This window comes from Bos mutus, chromosome 1 (assembly GCF_027580195.1).
Source record: "Bos mutus isolate GX-2022 chromosome 1, NWIPB_WYAK_1.1, whole genome shotgun sequence".
NCBI classification, from domain to species: Eukaryota; Metazoa; Chordata; class Mammalia; order Artiodactyla; family Bovidae; genus Bos; species Bos mutus.
The window spans coordinates 20,408,795-20,427,908 of NC_091617.1; the positions used below are offsets into that span (position 1 = coordinate 20,408,795).

Sequence of the window (19,114 nt, forward strand, 5' to 3'; positions counted from 1 at the left end):
CATTCATTGGCAAAAGCTCATCTAAAAGCCTCCATTACCTACACTGAAACCAAGCTCCACCCAAGAGCCAACAAGTTTCACAGCAAGAAATACCAAGCTAATTCTCCAACAACACAGGAACATAACCCTGAGCACAAAAATACAGGCAGCCAAAAGTCACACCAAATCCACAGACACCTTAAAACTCACTGCTGGACACTTCATTGCACTCCAGAGAGAAGAGATCCAGCTCCACCCACCAGAACACCAACGCAAACTTCCCTAACCAGGAAACATTGACAAGCCACTTGTCCAACCCCACCCACAGGGAGGAACCTCCACAATAAAGAGGAACCACAAACCTCCAGCATACAGAAAGGCTACCCCAAACACAGCAATATAAACGAGATGAAAAGGCAGAGAAATATTCAGCAGGTAAAGGAACAGGATAAATGCCCACCAAACCAAATAAAAGAGGAAGAGATAGGGGTCTACCTGAAAAATAATTCAGAATAATGATAGTAAAAATGATCCAAAATCTTGAAAACAAAATGGAGTTACAGATAATCTGGAGACAAGGATTGAGAAGATGCAAGAAAAGTTTAACAAGGACCTAGAAGAAATTAAAAAAAGTCAATCAATAATGAGTAATGCAATAACTGAGATCAAAAGCACTCTGGAGGGAACCAACAGTAGAATAACTGAGGCAGAAAATAGGATAAGTGAGGTGGAAGATAGAATGGTGGAAATAAATGAAACAGAGAGGAAAAAGGAATCAAAAGAAATGAGGACAACCTCAGGGACCTCTGGGACAATGTGAAATGCCCCAACATTGGAATCATAGGAGTTCCAGAAGAAGAAGACAAAAAGAAAGGCCATGAGAAAATACTTGAGGAGATAATAGTTGAAAATTTCCCTAAAATAGGGAAGGAAATAGCCACCCAAATCTAAGAAACCCAGAGAGTCCCAAACAGGATAAACCCAAGGTGAAACACCCCAAGACATATATTAATCAAATTAATGAAGATAAAACACAAAGAACAAATATTAAAAGCAGCAAGGAAAAAACAACAAATAACGAACAAGAGGATCCCCATAAGGATAAGAGCTGATATTTCAATAGAAACTCTTCAAGCCAGAAGGGAATGGTGGGACATACTTAAAGTGATGAAAGAGAAAAACCTACAGTGCAGATTACTGTACCCAGCAAGGATCTCATTCAAATATGAAGGAGAAATCAAAAGCTTTACAGACAAGCAAAAGCTGAGAGAATTCAGCACCACCAAACCAGCTCTTCAATAAATGCTAAAGGATCTTTTCTAGACAGGAAACACAGAAAAGATCTATAAACTTGAACCCAAAACAACAAAGTAAATGGCAACAGGATCATACTTATCAATGATTACATTAAATGTAAATGGGTTGAATGCCCTAACCAAAAGACAAAGACTGGCTGAATGGATACAAAAACAAGGTCCCTATATATGCTGTCTACAAGAGACCCACCTCAAACCTAGGGACACATACTGAAAGTGAAGGGCTGGAAAAAGATATTTCACTCAAATGGAGATCAAAAGAGAGCAGGAGTAGCAATACTCATATCAGATAAAATAGACATCAAAGTAAAGGCTGTGAAAAGAGACAAAGAAGGACACTACATAATGATCAAAGGATCAATCAAGAAGAAGATATAACAATTATAAATATATATGCACCCAACATAGAAGCACCACAGTATGTAAGGCAAATTCTAACAAGTATGAAAAGAGAAATTAACAGTAACACAATAATAGTGGGAGACTTTAATACCCCACTTACACCTATGGATAGATCAGCTAAACAGAAAATTAGCAAGGAAACACAAACTTTACATGATACAATGGACCAGTTAGACCTAATTGATATCTATAGAACATTTCATCCTAAAACAATTAATTTCACCTTTTTCTCGAGTGCACACAGAACCTTCCCCAGGATAGATCACATCCTTGGCCATAAATCTACTACTACTAAGTCACGTCAGCCGTGTTTGACTCTGTGCGACCCCATAGATGGCAGTCCACCAGGCTCCCCTGTCCCTGGGATTCTCCAGGCAAGAACACTGGAGTGGGTTACCATTTCCTTCTCCAATGCATGAAAGTGAAAAGTGAAAGTGAAGTCGCTCAGTTGTGTCCGACTCTTAGCAACCCCATGGACTGCAGCCTACCAGGCTCCTCTGTCAATGGGATTGGGATTTTCCAGGCAAGAGTACTGGAGTGGGGTGCCATTGCCTTCTCCAGCCATAAATCTAGCCTTGGTAAATTCAAAAAAATTGAAATCATTTCAAGCATCTTTTCTGATCACAATGTGGTAAGATTAGATGTCAACTACAGGAAAAAAAATTATTGAAAATACAAACATATGGAGACCAAACAACACATTTCAGAATAACCAACAAATCACAGAAGAAATCAAAAAAGAAATCAAAATATGCATAGAAAAGAATGAAAATGAAAACACAACAACCCCAAACCTATGGGATTCAGTAAAAGCAATGCTAAGGGGAAGAGTCATAGCAATACAAGCCTACCTCAAGAAACAGGAGATAAATAAAATAAATAACCTAACTCTACACATAAAGCAACTAGAAAAAGAAGAAACAAAGCACACTAGGGTTAGTAGAAGTTAAGAAATAGTAAAAATTAGGACAGAAATAAATGCAAAAGAAACAAAGGAGGCCATAGCCAAAATCAACAAAGCTAAAAACTGGTTCTTTGAGAAGATAAATAAAATAGGCAAACCATTAGCCAGAGTCATCAAAAAAAAAAAAAAAAAAAGGGGGAGGGGGAAAGAAGAATCAAATCAACAAAATTAGACATGAAAATAGAGAAATCACAACAGAAAACATACAAAGGATCATAAGAGACTACTATCAGTGGTATTATCAACTATATGCCATACTATCAACTATATGCCAATAAAATGGACAACTTGGAAGAAATGGACAAATTCTTAGAAAAGCATAACTTTCCAAAACTGAACCAGGAAGAAAGAGAAAATCTTAACAGACCCATCACAAGCACAGAAATCAAAATTGTAATCATAAATCTTCCAAAAAAACAAAAGCCCAGGACCAGATGGCTTTGCACTTGAATTCTACTGAAAATTTAGAGAAGAGCTAACACCTATCCTACTCAAACTCTTCCAGAAAATTGCAGAGGAAGGTAACTTCCAAACTCATTCTATGAGACCACCATCACCCTAATACCAAAACCAAAGATGCCACAAAAAAAAAAAACTACAGGCCAATATCACTGATGAACATAGATGCAAAAATCCTTAACAAAATTCTAGCAAACAGAATCCAACAACATATTAAAAAGATCATACATCATGACCAAATGGGCTTTATCCCAGGGGTGCAAGGATTCTTCAATATTCACAAATTAATCCATGTGATACACCACATTAACAAATTGAAAGATTAAAAACCATATGATTATCTCAATAGAATCAGAGAAAGTCTTTGACAAAATTCAACATCCATTTATGATAAAAACCCTCCAGAAAGCAGGCATAGAAGGAACATACCTCAACACAATAAAAGCCATATATGATAAACCCACAGCAAACATTATCCTCAATGATGAAAAATTGAAAGCATTTCCCCTAAAATCAGGAACAAGACAAGGATGCCCACTCTCACCACTATTATTCAACACAGTTTTGGAAGTTTTAACCACAACAATCAGAGAAGAAAAAGAAATGAAAGGAATACAGATTGGAAAAGAAGAAGTAAAACTCTCACTGTTTGCAGATGGCATGATCCTCTCCATAGAAAACCCTAAAGACTCCACCAGAAAATTACTAGAGCTAATTAATGAATATAGTAAAGTTGCAGGATATAAAATTAACACACAGAAGTCCCTTGAATTCCTATACACTAACAATGAGAAAACAAAAAGAGAAATTAAGGAAAGAATTCCATTCACCATTGCAACAACAAGAATAAAATACTTAGGAATAAATCTACCTAAAGAAACAAAAGACCTATATATAGAAAACTATAAAACACTGATGAAAGAAATCAAAGATGATAGAAATAGATGGAGAAATATACCATGTTCATGGATTGGAAGAATCAATATAGTGAAAATGAGTATACTACCCAAAGCAATCTATAGATTCAATGCAACCCCTATCAAGCTACCAACAGTATTTTTCAGAGTACTAGAACAAATAATTTCACAATTTGTATGGAAATACAAAAAAAACCTCGAATAGCCAAAGCAATCTTGAGAAAGAAGAATGGAACTGGAGGAATCAATCAACTGACTTCAGGCTATACTACAAAGGAACAGTCACCAAGACAGTATGGTACTGGCACAAAGACAGAAAGAGATCAATGGAAGAAAGTAGAAAGCCCAGAGATAAATCCATGAATCTATGCACACCTTATCTTTGGCAAAGGAGGCAAGAATATACAATGGAGAAAAGACAATCTCTTTAACAAGTGGTGCTGGGAAAACTGGTCAACAGAAACAGATCAATGGAACAAAGTAGAAAGCCCAGAGATAAATCCATGAATCTATGCACACCTTATCTTTGGCAAAGGAGGCAAGAATATATAATGGAGAGAAGACAATCTCTTTAACAAGTGGTGCTGGGAAAACTGGTCAACCACTTGTAAAAGAATGAAACTAGAACACTTTCTAACACCATACACAAAAATAAACTCAAAATGGATTAAAGATCTAAACGTAAGACCAGAAACTATAAAACTCCTAAAGGAAAATATAGGCAAAACACTCTCTGACATAAAGAATAGCAGGATCCTCTATGACTCACCTCCCAGAGTAATGGAAATAAAAGCAAAAATAAACAAATGGGTCCTAATTAAACTTAAATGCTTTTGTACAATGAAGGAAACTATAAGCAAAGTGAAAAGACAGCCTTCAGAATGGGAGAAAATAATAGCAAAGGAAGCAACCAACAAAGAATTAACCTCAAAAATATACAAGCAACTCCTGCAGCTCAATTCCAGAAAAATAAATGATCAATCAAAAAATGGGCCAAAGAACTAAACAGACATTTCTCCAACGAAGACATACAGATGGCTAACAAACATATGAAAAGATGCTCTACATCACTCATTATCAGAGAAATGCAAATCAAAACCACAATGAAGTACCATCTTATGCCCGTCAGAATGGCTGCTATCCAAAAGTCTACAAACAATAAATGCTGAAGAGGGTGTGGAGAAGAAGGAACCCTCTTACACTGTTGGTGGGAATGCAAACTAGTACAGCCACTATGGAGAACAGTGTGGAGATTCCTTAAAAAGTTGGAAATAGAACTGCCAAATGACCCAGCAATCCCACTGCTGGGCATACACACCAAGGAAACCAGAATTGAAAGACACGTGTACCCCAGTGTTCATCACAGCACTGTTTACAATAGCCAGGACATGGAACCAGATGTCCATCAGCAGATGAATAGATAAGAAATCTGTGGTACATATACACAATGGAATATTACTCAGCCATTAAAAAGAATACATTTGAATCAGTTCTAATGAGGTGGATGAAACTGGAACCTATTACACAGAGTGAAGTAAATCAGAAAAGAAAACATCAATATAGTAATTAATGCATATATATGGAATTTAGAGAGATGGTAGTGATGGCCCTATATGCAAGACAGCAAAAGAGACACAGAAGTAAAGAACAGACTTTTGGACCCTGTGGGAAAAGGCAAGGATGGGATGATTTGAGAGTACAGCATTGAAATATGTATATTATCATATGTGAAACAGATCCTCGGTCCAGGTTCGATGTATGAGACAGGGTGCTCAGGGCTGGTGCACTGGGATGACCCTGAGGGATGGGATGGGGAGGGAGGGTCAGGATAGGGAACACATGTACACCCATGGTTGATTCATGTGAATGTATGGCATAAACCACCACAATATTGTAAACTAATTAGCCACCAATTAAAATCAATTAAAAAAATTTACAAATAGCTCACTACTGATCAGAAGCCTTTCCAACCATATGAACAGTCAATTAACCTGTATTTTGTATGTTATATGCATATCTACATATATTTTATGCATTCATGACATATCTACCGTTTTCTGAGTTTTCTGACATTTCTAGGCTATGTGGTTCATCTGTGAATATTTTCAACTTGTTGCAAATCTCCAGAAAAATTTCCAACATGTTTACTGAAAAAAATCTGTATATAAGTGAGCCAGCTAATGCATACCCATGTCATTCAAGGGTCAACTATATAAACAAACCCACTATTTTTTTTTTTAATTTACATTACTATCATCCATTATTTTACCTGTCTATAAGGAAAATAGTTTCTTGAGCCTCAACAGAGCTTCACCTGTTCAGTGGTTTTAGCTAATGTTGAAAGTGTTAGTCACTCAGTCATGTCCGACTCTTTGGGACCCCATGGACTATAAACCACCAGGCTCCTCTGTCCATGGAATTCTCCAGCCATGAATACTGGAGTGGGTTGCTGTGGCCTTCTCCAGGGGATCTTCCAAACCCAGAGGTCTCTCACATTGCAGGCAGATTCTTTACCATTTGAGCTACGGTTTTAGCTAATATTAATCAAGATAGTTATAAATATGAGATTCCCAGGTGGCTCAGAGGTCTGGTAAAGAATCTGCCTGCAATACAGGAGAACTGAGTTTTATCCCACGGTTGGGACAATCCCCCAGAGAAAGGAATGGCTACCTACTCCAGAATTCTTACCTGGAGAATTCCATGGACTGAGGAGCCTGGCAGGCTTCAGTCCATGGGGTCGCAAACAGTCAGACAGGACTGAGCAACTAATGCTAACTAACTAATTATAACAGTTATAAATATACATCCAATGAGTCACAGGTAACTCTGAAAGTGAAACTACTGTGTCTTAAGGCTAGTCCTGGGGATTACGTTGTCCATTATTAGATTTATTGACTTTAACTTTCCTTTTTTTTTAAAGTTACCAAACTGAACTAATATTGACTCAGTGTTCTGAGCCATTTGAAACAATTTACATATATTTAGAAAAGGATTATTGTGACAATCATGGTAAGCATGATGGTTTTGAAACAGAACAATTTTATTGCTCTGGGGTTATCCTTGATAATTTAAGTAAAAAGAATGATATTTTTTATACAAATGTAGATAGGAATTTGGAGAAGGCAATGGCAACCCACTTCAGTACTCTTGCCTGGAAAACCCCATGGACGGAGGAGCCTGGTGGCCTGCCATGTATGGGGTCGCACAGAGTCGGACATGACTGAAGCAACTTAGCAGCAGCAGTAGCAGCAGATAGGAATTTAGTGCATATGAGAATAGGAAGATTATCAGCATTAGTTTGAGTGGCATAGCTAGGATGTTTGAAACTTCCACCCCTGAGTTCTTTTAATACCCTTCAGGCCTGACCTGAACACCCAGTCCTTGACCCTTTGAAAGAATGCAGACTGTAAATCTTCACTGAACACTGGCCAGTTACTGTCAGGAGAAATGTTCACAGAGTAGAATGATGCCCCAATTATTCAAACATATTGAAAATGATTTTGGGATTTTACTGCCTCATGTAATTATTAAAAAAATGTTAAGATGGATTATAGTATCACAGATACATGCCACTCATTGTCATAATTGCTATGGCTGCTCTGTTGTGTATTAGATAAGCATAACAAAATGTTTGTAGGAAAAATATTACCATTGAGATTGAAATTTGCTTTAAACATGTATAACTAGGAGGACACATGAAATAAAATCAGCAAGATGTTGACACTTATGATTCTTTGAATTATTCACTTTATTTTGAGTATGTTTCCAAATTTTCTGGCATATTGAGTGCAGCACTTTCACAGCATCATCTTTCATGACTTGAAATAGCTCAACTGGAATTCCGTCACCTCCACTAGCTTTGTTCGTAGTGATGCTTTCTAAGGCCCACTGACTTCACATTCCAGGATATCTGGCTCTAGGTGAGTGATCACTCCATTGTGATTATCTGGGTCGTGAAGATCTTTTTTGTACAGTTCTTCTGTGTATTCTTGCCACCTCTTCTTAATATCTTCTGCTTCTGTTAGGTCCATACCATTTCTGTCCTTTATCGAGCCCATCTTTGCATGAAATGTTCCCTTGGTATCTCTAATTTTCTTGAAGAGATCTCTAGTCTTTCCATTCTGTTGTTTTCCTCTATTTCTTTGCACTGATCACTGAGGAACGCTTTCTTATCTCTCCTTGCTATTCTTTGGAATTCTGCATTCAGATGCTTATATCTTTCCTTTTCTCCTTTGCATTTCACTTCTCTTCTTTTCACAGCTATTTGTAAAGCCTCCCCAGACAACCATTTTGCTTCTTTGCATTTCTTTTCCATGGGGATGAAAATTTGGAAAACTCAGCAGTGGCCATAGGACTGGAGAAGATCAGTTTTCATTCCAATCACAAAGAAAGGCAATGCCAAAGAATGCTCAAACTACCGCACAATGGCACTCATCTCACACACTAGTAAAGTAATGCTCAAAATTCTCCAAGCTAGGCTTCAGCAATACGTGAAGTGTGAACTTCCAGATGTTCAAGCTGATTTTAGAAAAGGCAGAGGAACCAGAGATCAAATTGCCAACATCCGCTGGATCATGGAAAAAGCAAGAGAGTTCCAGAAAAACATCTATTTCTGCTTTATTGACTATGCCAAAGCCTTTGACTGTGTGGATCACAATAAACTGTGGAAAATTCTGAAAGAGATGGGAATACCAGACCATCTGACCTGCCTCTTCAGAAACCTGTATGCAGGTCAGAAAGCAACAGTTAGAACTGGACATGGAACAACAGACTGGTTCCAAATAGGAAAAGGAGTATGTTAAGGCTGTATATTGTCACCCTGCTTATTTAACTTCTATGCAGAGTACATCATGAGAAACCCTGGGCTGGAAGAAGCACAAGCTGGAATAAAGATTGCCGAGAAAAATATCAATTTCAGAAATATCAATTTCATATCAAACCTCAGATATGCAGATGACACCACCCTTATGGCAGAAACTGAAGAGGAACTAAAAAGCCTCTTGATGAAAGTGAGAGAGGAGAGTGAAAAAGTTGGCTTAAAGCTCAACATTCAGAAAACGAAGATCATGGCATCTGGTTCCAACACTTCATGGGAAATAGATGGGGAAACAGTGGAAAGAGTGTCAGACTTTATTTTTCTGGGCTCCAAAATCACTGCAGATGGTGACTGTAGCCATGAAATTAAAAGACGCTTACTCCTTGGAAGAAAAGTTATGACCAACCTAGATAGCATATTAAAAAGCAGATATATTACTTTGCCAACAAAAGCTGAGCACTGAAGAATTGATGCTTTTGAACTGTGGTGTTGGAGAAGACTCTTGAGAGTCCCTTGGACTGCAAGGAGATCCAACCAGTCCATTCTGAAGGAGATCAGTCCTGGGTGTTCATTGGAAGGACTGATGCTGAAGCTGAAACTTCAATACTTTGTCCACCTCATGAGAAGAGTTGACTCATTGGAAAAGACCCTGATGCTGGGAGGGATTGGGGGCAGGATGAGAAGGGGACGACAGAGGATGAGATGGCTGGATGGCATCACTGACTCAATGGATATGAGTTTGAGTGAACTCTGGGTCTTGGTGATGTACAGGGAGGCCTGGCGTGCTGCGATTCATGGGGTAACAAATAGTCGGACACGACTGAGCATCTGAACTGAACTGAACTTGAGTATGTTTGAAATTTTTCATAATAAAAATGTGAAAAAGTAAAAGTGTTAGTCACTCAGCCATGTCCGACTCTTTGTGACCTCATCAACTGTAGCCCACCAGACTCCTCTGTCCATGGAATTCTCCAGGCAAGAATACTGGAGTGGGTTGCAATGCTCTTCCCTAGGGGATCTTCCTGACCCAGAGGAAGTCGATGATTATATTATGTTACAGATTCTAGCACCTTTGGGTTCTAGCACAATGCAAAGCATAACTAGTGGATAATCTCAGGAGAGAGAAATTCTTTAGGTGTAGTGGTACTCTCTCATTTAACAAATAGGGAAGCAGCAGGTGAAATGCCTTTCTTAGGATCACAGAGAGTTCAGTCAAGAGCATTCTCTTTTTCCAAGTCAGCCAGTATCTACTGAGCATCTTCTACATGCCAGGTCAGATAGTGGTCCCTGATCATATCATTGTAAACAAGGCATAGTGAAGCTGAGAGAGGAAACCACTTACACAAACAGCTAATTATATAATATAATAAAATGCTGTCCTTATTTCTGTGCTTTTCAAATAGGTTCATCTGCTTTTCTAGATTCCACATATATATGTTAATATACAAAACTTCTTTTTCTGATTCACTTCACTCTGTATGACAGTTTCAAGTTCCATCCATGTCTCTGCAAATGGCACAATTTAGTTCCTTTTTATGGCTGAGTAATAGTCCATTGTATATATGTGCCACATCTTCTTTATTCAGAAAATAATAATTATGTCATTAATGGAAGGGAAGGCCATAGCATTTTTTAAGTATTGTGAACAAGAGCAATAGCATGATGAGTGAGAAATAGCATATACTGTCAAAGAAAAAAATCAGTGGTGGAATGCTGCTAGAGTTTCAAGCACAAAGCAGGAGGAAATGGCAGTTAAGGGTGGAGAGGCAGGCAGAGAACTGAAGTCTGTAGGTGGTGAGAGGTTCTGAAGGGTTTTAAAATGGAACAAGAGGGTGAAGGATAGGTTTGAGTAACACTGGAGTCAGAGAAGACAGAAAAATGTCTGTGGTCATCAACCAGGTGAGAAACAACAATGACTTGAACTAGGTTCAGACTTTGTGGGAGAAGGATAGGAAGAAAATATTTCAGATCAGAGTAATTTCATACAATAGGACAGTGATACAATGTTTATCTGGCTCCCCTGATGGTTCAGACGATAAAGAATCTGCCTGCAATGTGGGAGACCTGAGCTTGATCCCTGGGTCGGGAAGATCTCCTGGAGAATGGAATGGCTACCCACTCCAGTATTCTTGCAGGAGAATTCTATGGACAGAGGAGCCTGGAGGGCTACAGTCCATGGGGTCGCATAGAGTCAAACGTGACTGAGCGACTAAGAAACACACATACATACACACAGAATGCTTATCTTCCCCATATTCTCTTCTCTCATCCTTTCTTCTCAAATCCTTTTTTCCCCTTTCCTGCCCTTCTTTTACCTTCTCCTTTCCTTTAGTGCATCTTGTGCAAAGAAAATTTTTTAACATGATTGAAACAAACAGTTTTATTTCAACTTAACGTAGGTCCCTTGATTTTAGGGTGGATTTGTGATCTGAAAAACACGGAGACAGAACCCCAATGTGAATGAACAAACATGAGCCCTATGTGGTTGGAAATAAGAAAAATGGGAGCTTCAGTACTTGCCAAAAAAATTAATTAAAAACATTTTTATTAAGAGATAATATATGCTTATGGCGCAGAACTCATATTTTAAAAAGTACATTAAAAAAAATCTGTTTTCTGCATCTTTTGCTCCTCAGCTATCGTTTCTCCTCTCTCAAGGGAGCCAACCATGGTTCTTTCCAATGTTCCTCTGTTACTTCAAAGTGTTCTATGTATTTACCATCATACACACACATTTGCAAAGATTCTTAAAAATAACTTGTGTGGAGATTTTGTGTCCCTGCTTGACCTGTTAATTAACATTCTATCTGCTAGATTAAACCCTTATTAATTAATTTGATGGGCCATTTTATTCTATAGCTTAAAAGAAAGTGTACGCCTTCTATTGCAGATAACTATGAGCTCACCAAGGATCTGCATATCAAAAATATTTGGAAGATGAAATGTGTTAAATTAAACTATCCAAGCCTTGTCCCTTCTAGGAAAGACTATTAGCTTAATGTCTATCTAGAGTCTTGCTTAATCTTCAAAAACCTTCCTCAAACAGTCTCTTGGCATGGTAAGAAATCTGCTTATGTAATATATTGTCTGCTAAAAGGCCTCTATCTTCACTCAAAAATGAGTGAAATTCTAAGAAATTTGTTTTAATTTTGCTTTAAAATTAGAGAAAATGTTTTTGACCTTTATGTAATGATTAGTTGTGGCAATTCCTGATATGAAAACAATCCAGTTTCTATTTTCACCTCATGTACTCTTCTGCAGTGAAAACTTTATGGTAATAATTCCTGGAAGAGCAGAATATATGATGCTTTCATAAGTAAATATTAGTGCATTAGTCTTCTTCCAGCCCAAGCCAGATTTTCCTGGCTGCTTATTTCCCCAGGTGGCCAGAGAACACAATCCTTGGTTTAAAAAAAAAAAATGCCTGCTTCACATACATATCTGATCAGAAGAAATGTGCTCACTTGTATAATGTTCTTGCACTTCTGTTGATGATATATGGTGTAGTGATTATCTAATAGGCATTATGAAATAACCTCATATATGATTAAAACCACTGTATCTTAATTTGTGGTTGCATTTTACTTACAAAGAAGCCTTCCTTAATAAATACTTGCTTTAAGGAACACGTCTTTAAATTCATAAAAATTTAGTCTAAAAATGATTATGATTATACCATGCTCAAATTCTGACATGTTCTTATTATGATTTGCAGTCCTAGAGGCCTAGAAGCACATTGAGAGAATTAAAGAGAATATATATTCCTAAAAATATTAAGTACAGAATTGTCAAATTATACTCTTTCCTCCAATAACCAGCTGGCTAGCATACTCTAAAATGCCATAACTTTCTTATATTTCAAGCTGAAATACTCCAATTTATTGAGTAGTCAAGTAATGTTAATGACATTTTGCAAAATCATTCTGTTTTTAATATGTTGGGCCTGAAGTTATATTATTAAACTATACATATTTTGCTGAATTATTTAATAGAATCCTCTGTACCAGTTCTCTAGAATATGTTTATCTGTTTTATTAACTACTACTGTATCCCCATCTTAGAACATAGTTAGTGCTCAATAAATATTTTAAAATGAACAAATGCAACATTATCTATGACTATTCCTATTGGAGTATTACTATTTCTAAGAGTGTTTTCTTCACCACACATGATACATCTTTTTCAACTTTGATTTTTTTCTTTGCTGTTAGAAAATAAAAACTATGTAGCATAAGGTAAGAAGTAAGATGGAAAAAAAAAAAAAAAAATGGAGAAGGCAATGGCATCCCACTCCAGTACTCTTGCCTGGAAAATCCCATGGACGGCGGAGCCTGGTAGGCTGCAGTCCATGGGGTCACTAACAGTCGGACACGACTGAGTGACTTCACTTTCACTTTTCCCTTTCACGCATTGGAGAAGGAAATGGCGGCCCACTCTAGTGTTCTTGCCTAGAGAACCCCAGGGACAGGGGAGCCTGGTGGGCTTCCGTCTATGGGGTCGCACAGAGTTGGACACGACTGAAGGGACTTAGCAGCAGCAAAATGGAAAAAAAATTCCAGCTTAATCATCTCATTATATTCTAGTTGCATGAAGTCTAGTATACAAAAATATCAGCAACTGAATTGTTTCATTATTTTCTGTGCCTCATTTCCCTAGTTCAGTGCTAAGTGCTAAGTCACTTCAGTCGTGTCTGACTCTATGCAACCCCATAGATGGCAGCCCACCAGGCTTCCCCATCCCTGGGATTCTCCAGGTAAGAACACTGGAGTGGGTTGCCATTTCCTTCTCCAGTGCATGAAAGTGAAAAGTGAAAGTGAAGTCGCTCAGTCGTGTCCGACCCTCAGCGACCCCATGGACTGCAGCCCACCAGGCTCCTCCATCCATGAGATTTTCCAGGCAAGCGTACTGGAGTGGGGTGCCATTGCCTTCTCCTTCCCTAGTTCAAGTTGACTGTAAATATGGAAAAGTTTTGAACTACAGCCATTCCCCAGTTCCATGTAAGAATGAATCCTAAAAAGATAAAAACAGAGAGAGCTAGAGGGCTAGGACGTTAGGGACAGAGTGATAGAGACAGAAGGGGGAGACTAATACTGGAAGAATCTTGCCTGTGTTAATAAGATTGTCATCAACGGGACTTTTCATATACAGTGCCTTATACTCCTCTACACAGTTCATCACAAGCTAATGAAAGAGGTGCTTTAATTAAGAAGATGATAATTGATTCAGAGGATGAGAGAGAAGGGAAGGATTCCAAAACATCACCTCTCTATACATGGAGAGGCAGCTGCCAAGTGAGAGAAGGCGTGTGGGAAAGGGTCTAGAGCAAGCAAGCTGCATGACATTACAATGACTAGGAATGAAAGGAGGTGACAGTGACCTCAATGAAGAAGCACAACCTAGAATGTTAAAATATCAGGGTTCATCCATGGTCTCCACAGTGAGATCTGATATTAAGTCCTTTCAGCCTCTCTTAATTGTCATAAGACAATCAGATTATCTCAAATTTCAGAATAAGTCACTGTAATAATCTTACACTTACTGTCAACACTATTGGCTTAGTCTTGAAATCTATACTAGTTTTTGGCATTCCTTAGAGAATTAATGGTCTATCATCTGAAACTGGGCAAAAAGAACACTCTTGCTCCAAAGGAAATGTTGCCAACTGACTATCAGGATGCTGACCACTAGCTTGCTTAGAATGAATAGATAGAAAAAAGGGTGTAAATATTACATGTGACTATCAGTATACAGTGTAACTCCTAGAAATCCTTTTTTTTTTTCATTCTGTCATTACTGGTACTTTCTTTTCCTGGAGATCCAGAAAAAATATCTGACAGAAGTTAATATAGCATGAAAGCAAAATATATATAAACAAGATTTCTACTTTTAAGAGGGAAGCATTGATTTTTTATCTGCATTTTTGTTTTATTATTCCTGCTGCAAAACAAAGATGTCTATAAGAATTAGGAATGAATTTCTAGAAATATATGCTGATGAAGACCTCTAAGCCAGTGCTACTCAAAGTGTGGTTCACAACTGTCTGTCCCTGAACTACTACTGAGTTGCAATAAGTACAAACACTGAGCACAAATGTTTAGAAAATTTTGTAGTAAATTGACAGAGTAAATTTTTTGTCTACTGAATTTAATTATAAACTGTTGAGATTTGGATGTATATATTTTTTATTTTATTTTTTTCACATAATTTTTTCAGTCTAATACTGGGCTTTGATGGATGAGAAATTAGAAATAAATCTTTTTGCCATGGATACTGTAATAGATACTGGACTAAACTACTTTGGGGGGAAAGTGCTTATATGTATCTTCAAACTTCTGGATATTCCTAAATGTTAACAGCTTTGAGTATTATAAATGTGTTCCCCCCCCCACCCCACCAGTAAGTAGAATGGTGGTTACAAGGGCCTGGGTGGTGGGGGAATAAAGAGGTGTGGGTTAAAGGGTGAAAACTTTTAGTTGGAAAAGGAATAAATTCTGGGGCTCTAATGCATAATAACTATAGTTAACAACACTGTATTGTATACTTGAAAGTTGCTGAGAAAGTAAATCATATTCTCACCACAAAAAAAGATATTGCAATTCTATGAGGTAATGGAGGTGTTAGATAATTCCATGGTGGTAATCATTTTGTAATATATGATGCATGCATGTGAACTCACTTCAGTCATGTCCAACTCTGTGCGACCCTATGGACTGTAAACTGCCAGGCTCCTCTGTCCCTGGGATTCTCCAGGCAAGAATACTGCAGTTGCCACGCCCTCCTCCAGGGGATCTTCCCATCCCTGTGATTGAACCCTGGTCTCTTATGTCTCCTGCATTGGCAGGGGAGTTCTTTACCACTAGCGCCACCTGGGAAGAGGGTAATATATGATTCAAGTGTATCAAGTCAGCATGTTGTATACATTCCTCACACAATGTTATGTCAATTATATCTCAATAAAGCTAAGGGAAAAGTCAGAACCTCTGGGAAAAAAAAAAAAACCTCTGTTAATTTATGTTTTCTCTGCTACTTTAAAAAATAAATATATTTCATGTCTGGAATGACTTCACACATTTTGAAAGAATTTTTAAAAATTTAGTCTTATGATATCCAGAATTGAAACCAACTCCATAGGGGGCATTTTACTTCAGTGATAATAAACATTTATAGGTTATTGTTGATAGAGATGGTAGTAGAAGAATGGAGGCCATTTATTCTACTTCAGTAAACTTCTTGGTCATAGATTAGCTCACAGACAAATATCAGTGGAGTATGTCCAGATAAAGCTCAGCATACTGTCTTTGGAGTGAATATCATGCCAAGAATAACAAACAAAGCTGCAAATAATTGGGAACAAAAGTGTTTTCACCAAGTTGAAGTCAGAAATATGGGCATTTGAGCCAATGGAGCATTTTGCTAATTTGTAGTCATAGACCAGGGGCTGAAGGAATGGTACATTTTAATAAGAAATGTGAGAAACCTTTAGTACCTACAGATTAGCTGCCAAGCCTCAGGACCTCTACCCCAGCCATTCTCAGTCTCAAGAGACCAGGTAGCAGACTACCAGGAACTAAGATGTGTTTTTGAAAACCTTTCATCGTGTATATCATCTCTTTCATCCTTTCACTGCTTCTCTTCCCATTCCTGTTTTTCCTATTTCTGGCTTACTTTTTTTCCCTATTCCAAAATATAAATGTATAAACTCTCTTTCACAGTGCCTAGGGTAAAGAAAAATCCCTCTTTTCCTCTTCAAATTCTTGATTAACCTCTTTGATTTGACAGACACCCAACTCCTCCATAAGAACATGGATTTTCAGGTTGGGGCTAATTTCCCCCTCACCCCATCACATTAATGTCAAGCTTCCTCCTCTATCCCCAAGCTGCTTCCAGAACATCATTGCACTAGCCTTATGTGAAAATTCCCACTACTTTGAGATTATTCCATCAGGTAATACCATCTTCCAACTTCAATGATTACTGTCATAGACTCATCTTCTGGGCACTCACCCTCAATGCCTTTGCTGATTTAGCATCTAACTCATTTTTTATACTGTCTACCTGGCACTATTAACTGCTTTATTCCTTGATTACTTCATCTCTCAGAATCCAATCTACACCTCTCAGAATCTACACCTCTCAGAATCCAATACACCTAATGTTGTCATCTGGACCACTGGCTGGACCTGGACCACTTCTAAAACCTTAAATCTGAATGCCCTATGCTGACCACAAGCCTCCTCCCATGAACCTTCTCACTCAGTTATTCTTACCATCCCTCTCTGACTACGTGAAGCTGGCAGCCTGTGGTTCTTCGACCTTTCTCTATTGTTTCCATCTTCTTTTCTTTTACTTTTTCCATCTTGCTTTCATATTTGGACCTCATTTCAACCATTCTTTCACTGATTTTTTTTTTTTTTTACACCATACTCCCCTTGCCTTTCTATTCATTCTTTTGGCAAATACTCAGTCCAAGGATTCTATTTCCCTACATCTAACCCAGACAGTTGAGTATCATTAAAGATGATCTTACAACCACACATGTTGATGCCCAAACTCAATGAGGCCTTCAATACCTCCTATATTTCCCTAGTGAGCTTTTTCCACTCTCTCCTCAAGTCTTTTGTTCTGCTGTGTTCATGACTGGCTGATAATCTTGCCAATTTGTTCAGAGAGAAATTATAACTGCAACTTCCTACCATCAAATCTGAGCTTCTCTGGCGGCTCAGATGGTAAAGAATCTGCCTGGAATGCACGAGACCCTGGTTCAATCCCTGGTTTGGGAAGATTCCCTGGAGAAGGGAACAGCAACCCACTCCAGTATTCTTGCCTGGGGAATTCCATGGACAGAAGGGCCTGGTGGGCTACTGCCCATGGGATCCCAAAGAATCAGACACGACTGAGTGATTAACACACACACATACACATGACCAAATTTACAGACAGCTGTTCCAGAGAAGTTATTTTCCTGCTTAAGATCAACTCCTGTACCTATACTCATGATTGTATCACCTTTTTTCCTAGGGTACTTGCTATGGACTGAATGTTTGTGTCCCTCCTGAATTCATATGTTGAAGAACTAATCTTCAGAATGATGGTAGTAGGAGGTGGGGCCTTTGGAGCTAATGGGGTTTAGATGAGACTATGAGACCACGGTCCCCCTGAGACTAATGCCCTTATAAGACAAGGATGCGAAAAACTGACTCATTGGAAAAGTTCCTGATGCTGGGAGATATTGAGGGCTGAAGGAGAAGAGGGCATCAGAAGTTGAGATGTCTGGATGGCATCACCGATGCAGTGGACATGAACTCTGGCAAACCTGGGAGATGATGAGGGACATAGAGGCCTGGAATGCTGCAGTCCATGGGGTTGCAAAGAGTTGGACACGACTGGGTGACTGAACAACAACATAAGGTGAGGATCACTTCTCTCTACCACAGGAGGATACCAAACACCAGATCTACCAGCACTTGAGTGTGACTTTTCCCAGCTTCCAGAACTATGAAAATAAGTGTCTGTCTGTAAGTTACATCTGGTTATGGTATCTTGTTAGAGGAGCCTGAGCTAACTAAGATGATACACTGTATGCTTATGTTTTGATTGTGGTTTTCATACATTTTTAGATAAAGCTAAATTTTCATACATCTTTGTCATAGTTTCTGTCCTTCTCCCTTGTCCCAAATCCTATACTATTAAGATGATCTAACTTCTGATGTTTGGATCATACATGTTCAGCCAGACCTTACTGGCATACTATTCTTACCTTGCTTATTATATTTTCAAGATTCTTAAAAATCTCTCTTTTTTTTTTTCTTTTCTCAATCTGAATCAGAACATGTACTTTTCCAGTCTGCCTTCAATTCTTTAAGAATATTAGGAAACAAACAAACACACAAAAAAACCCATTATATATTAATGAGCTAGGAGGTGCAGTTAATAAGGACATCGATCTTATAATTGGGCTCTCAAATACACCAATGGGCAACAGTGAATTCTTTTGTTTCCATTGATAATCTATTTCTCCTCATTCAGAAGAACTGTTATTACTTGCCAGGATTATGCTAATAGGCTCCTAATTGGTCTTCATCCTTCTACCCTTATTTTCCTTCAGTCTCTTCTTAAAAGCCAGAGTGACTGATCCTGTTAAAACATATATCAGACCATGTCTTTTTTCTGTTCAAAACCTTCAATGACTCTTCATTCCACTAAAAGATATTAGAGTACCCTAAATTGTCCCCCAGGGCTTCCCAGGTGGCTCAGTGATAAA

At 38.2% G+C, this 19,114-nt stretch overlaps 1 long non-coding RNA gene across 1 annotated transcript in view; it reads left to right on the forward strand.

The window, feature by feature from the left end:
- The window catches only part of LOC138987558 (uncharacterized), a 206,321-nt gene extending 187,885 nt beyond the window's left edge, over positions 1–18,436 (forward strand). The window contains exon 4 of the long non-coding RNA XR_011463916.1: positions 17,872–18,436. This is a non-coding gene — a long non-coding RNA (uncharacterized lncRNA). The remainder of the gene's footprint in view (positions 1–17,871) is intronic.
- Positions 18,437–19,114: the final 678 nt, after the last annotated feature.